The sequence below is a fragment of the Rutidosis leptorrhynchoides genome, chromosome 1 (assembly GCF_046630445.1).
Source record: "Rutidosis leptorrhynchoides isolate AG116_Rl617_1_P2 chromosome 1, CSIRO_AGI_Rlap_v1, whole genome shotgun sequence".
Taxonomy (NCBI): domain Eukaryota; kingdom Viridiplantae; phylum Streptophyta; class Magnoliopsida; order Asterales; family Asteraceae; genus Rutidosis; species Rutidosis leptorrhynchoides.
In genome coordinates this window covers 338,097,040-338,101,767 of record NC_092333.1, presented here as the reverse complement: position 1 = coordinate 338,101,767, position 4,728 = coordinate 338,097,040, and the positions used below count along the sequence as shown (strand labels likewise).

Below are 4,728 nucleotides of genomic sequence, written 5' to 3'. Positions count from 1 at the left end.
TTCAAACTTTTAGTAGGATTTGTAATCTATTTAAGATCCGAGAAGTTGAGGATGAAACTATTTATCTCATGTTGTTCCCCTGGACTTTAAAGGGGGAAGCCAAAGATTGGTTAGAATCGTTACCTGAAGGAGCGATTGATTCATGGGATGTTTTAGTTGAGAAATTTCTTAAAAGATTCTTTTCAGCATCTAAAGCCGTGAGACTTCAAGGAGAAATTTCCACGTTCGCACAAAAGCCAAATGAAACGTTATATGAGGCATGGACAAGATTCGGAAAAATGTTGAGAGGATGTCCTCAACATGGTCTAGATACTTATCAGATAGTGCAAATATTTTACAAAGGAGTCGACGTCGCTAAACGAAAAGACATCGACACAGCAGCTGGTGGTTTCATTATGAAGAAAACCGCAACCGAAGCTCACAAGATTATTGATAACATAGCATCCCACTCACATGAGTGGCATCAGGAAAAAGATATCTTTCGTTCATCTAAAGCGGCTAGAGCCGATTCTAGCCATGACTTTGATTCCATTTCCGCAAAGTTAGATGCTTTCGAGAGACGAATGGAAAAGATGACTAAAGATATTCACACAATACGAATTAGTTGTGAGCAGTGTGGAGGACCACATTTGAACCAAAGGCCGGGAAATAATTATCAAAATAATTATCAACCGCCAAGGCCAAACTATAATCGAAATCAAAACATTCCGTACAATTCAAATGCTCAGCAAAATAACCAACAAAGTCCTAGTAATCAACAAGTATCCAATAATACTTACAATCAGCAAAGACCTGGTTATTTTAATAAACCACCACAAACCGATGAGAAAAAGACAAACTTGGATGAAATGATGGCAAAGTTGATAGAATCTCAAAACCAGTTATTTACATCTCAGAAACAAACTAATGAACAAAATGCTCAAGCATTTAGAAATCAACAAGCTTCAATCCAAAATCTGGAACAAGAAGTAAGTAACCTAGCGAGGTTAAATGGTGAAAGAAAACCGGAGAGTCTACCCAGCGATACAAATGCTAACCCCTGAAATGAAACAGCTAAAGCAATTACTATAAGAAGTGGTATTACACTTAAACCACCTGAAATGCCTGTAATTTCTGATGACTCTATTCCTACTACACAGGCACCACAGCCTAAGCAAGAGAAGGAAACATAGCCGGTAGTTGAAAAGGTTAATGAAGATAACAAAGTTAAGGCAAAGCCTTATGTTAAACCATACCAACCACCGCTTCCATACCCAAGTAAAATGAGAAAAGAAAGACTTGAAGCCAAACAATCTAAATTCTTGGATATGTTTAAACAAATAAATGTCAATCTTCTTTTTATTGTTGTGATTTCAGGAATGCCAAGATATGCTAAATTCCTGAAAGATCTAATCACAAATAGAAAGAAAATGGAAGAACTCTCAGCTGTTACAATGAATGCTAATTGTTCTGCAGTGCTATTGAATAAGATACCCGAAAAATTATCAGATTCAGAAAGTTTCACAATTCCATGTTTTTTGGGTAGTCTTAGTTCAATAGAAGCATTGGCAGACTTAGGTGCTAGTATAAATTTAATGTCATTTTCATTATACGCTAAACTAGACCTTGGAGAATTGAAACCAACACGAATAAGTATACAACTAGCCGATCGATCAATAAAATATCCTAGAGGGATAATGAAGAATATGCTAGTTAAAGTTGGTACTTTAGTATTTCCAGTAGACTTTGTTATTCTAGACATGGAAGAAGATTCTCTAGTTCCTCTTATATTAGGAAGACCATTCTTAAACACGGCTAAAGCAATAATAAAAGTGCTTGGTAAGAAACTGACCCTAAGTATAGAGGACGAGAGTGTTACTTTTTATGTTGATAGAGCCATGCAACAACCGCAATCTGCAGATGATACATGTTATTATGTTCAAACCATAGATTCACAAGAAGAATTGTTACAAGAATTTCCAGAATTACAAGGAACAGGAGAATGTTCTTTAGGAGAAGGAACTGAACCAATTGATGAAGCTGAAATGTTAGCTACACTTATGGATAATGAATATAAACCAACAACAGAAGAACTTCAAATGCTAAAAGAGGAAGACAGATATCGATACAAATCATCGATAGAAGAACCACCAATATTAGAGTTAAAACCACTTCCAAACCATCTGGAATACGCTTATTTACATGCTGAATCTGAATTACTTGTAATAATCTCGTCTTCTCTTATGAAAAATAAAAAATCTCAACTCATTTGTGTGCTAAAAGCTCATAAACCAGCTATTGCATGGAAGATTCATGACATTAAAGGTATAAGTCCTTCGTATTGCACACACAAAATCATTATGGAAGAAGGTCATAAAACATATGTGTAACGCCAACGAAGACTAAATCCTAATATGCAAGATGTTGTTAAGAAAGAAATTATTAAACTGCTAGATGTAGGTTTAATTTATCCAATCTCTGATAGTCCATGGGTAAGCCCAGTTCAATGCGTACCTAAGAAAGGTGGCATTACTGTCATCACAAATGAAAAAGATGAGCTTATTCCTACTAGGACTGTAACAGGATGGCGTGTTTGTATCGATTATAGAAAATTAAATGACGCCACCAGAAAAGATCACTTTCCCTTACCTTTCATTGATCAAATGTTGGAAAGGTTAGCTAGGAACAGTTACTATTGTTTTCTTGACGGTTTCTCCGGATACTTTCAAATTCCAATCGCACCCGAGGACCAAGAGAAAACCACCTTCACGTGCCCTTATGGTACTTTTACTTACAAACGCATGCCATTTGGACTTTGCAACGCCCCTGCAACCTTTCAAAGGTGCATGATGGCAATTTTTCACGACATGATAGAGGAATGCATGGAAGTTTTCATGGATGACTTTTCAGTCTTCAGTGATACTTTTGAAACATGTCTAGTTAATCTTGAACGAATGCTTATTAGATGCGAGAAATCAAATCTAGTACTTAATTGGGAAAAATGTCATTTCATAGTTAAAGAAGGCATCGTTCTTGGTCATAAAATTTCAAGTAAAGGAATTGAAGTGGATAGAGCTAAAGTAGATGTAATTGCTAAGCTTTCACATCCCACCAATGCTAGAGGAGTTAGGAGTTTTCTAGGGCATGCCAGTTTTTACCGACGTTTCATAAAAGATTTGTCTAAAATTGCCACTCCTATGAACAAACACCATGAAAAAGATGCTCCATTCATCTTTTCGGATGAATGCATCGAATCTTTTAATATTCTTAAAGAAAAACTCACTAATACGTCGATCATGATAACTCCAAATTGGAATCTACCATTTGAACTCATGTGCGATGCAAGTGATTTTGCAATGGGAGCCGTTTTAGGACAAAGGATTGAAAAACGATTTTAACCTATTTATTACGCTAGTAAGACATTACAAGGAGCACAAACGAATTACACAACTACTGAAAAAGAACTCCCTGCTATTGTCTTTTCTTTTGACAAATTTCGTTCATATCTCGTTCTAGCTAAAACGGTGGTCTATACTGATCATTCTGCTCTTAGATACCTATTGTCACGACCCTACTTTTTCCGTTATCTTTTACCGTTTATTATTTAACGCCCGTTAATTGTTATTCATGCCACGTCATTTCTATGACCTACATTATTATTTTTAGTAATAATATATTTATTATTATGTGATATGTGAATATTTGTATTCATATTTTAAATCGTACGTTTCTACCTGTCGTGGATTTCTATCCGGCGAATCTTTTCGGTTTTCAAACCAACGGTCAAACTTTTAGGATTTTTAAATCCAAATTATTTTAAATATGATATTTTGATGTCATATGATTATATATAGTGTTTATATATTTTATTCAGCGCGTATTTGTTATCTCTCCGAATAATTAATCGCGTAGCCGTGTTTTCAGGAATCGGGATCCATTCGGGCTTTCGGGCCACAAGCTTTTCCACTTGACATCATGATGGGACAAAAAGGGCCCACCCTTGTGCTAGGTTCGGCCGAAATCCTTAAGGGGAGGAGGGCATTGTGACAACTTTTGAAACTTGGGATTACATGAGCTAATTAGGTCATACTACTTCATTTTAACCTAAACAATCTTTTCTCTCTTTCCCTTTTCTCTCTAGGCTGTCCCCTTTCACCATCATCATCATCATCAATTCATCATCAAATCAAGCTTGGATCATAGGGCTTTTTACATAATCGGATTGCTCTCGTTCTTCTCTACGCGTTCATGTAAATCAATTCTTGATTAGGGTATAAACCCTAACCCTAGATCTTTCAATTTAAATTATTTTTACTGATTTTATATGTATGATGATGTTATAGTACTTGTGTATGATTGTATTGTTGTTAATATGCGTAGAAATACTCGATTTCATATGTTTTCGGTTTGATAAATTTGGACAGCATCTTTTTTGATCATTTCTGTAAATATAACTGTTGTAGATGTTTAATTAAAGTGTCTAGATGTGTTCCTCTCATCAAGACATTAATTTTAGACTCCGGATTCATGTTATTTCGATTCCCGGAACATAAGATATGATTAAAATGGTGATTTATTGAAATCAAAACCTAAAAACGAATTGTTACAGGTTTGGTCCGACTTTGTGACCAATTTTAGAGTCTTTAGGGTGTACTTGTGTGTTAGGATTGATGATTGGATGAAATTTCATGTTCGGTTCATCGAAATCCGAGCCACAGATCACCCGTTATGACTAAAACATGTTTTGAA

The 4,728-nt window shown here is 35.5% G+C and overlaps 1 non-coding gene across 1 annotated transcript; it reads right to left on the bottom strand.

Moving 5' to 3' along the window:
* Positions 1-200: 200 nt before the first annotated feature.
* LOC139886722 (small nucleolar RNA R71) lies at positions 201-307 on the bottom strand. The gene has a single exon (XR_011772594.1). It is a non-coding gene; the product is annotated as a small nucleolar RNA R71 (small nucleolar RNA).
* Between the last annotated feature and the right edge of the window lie 4,421 nt (positions 308-4,728).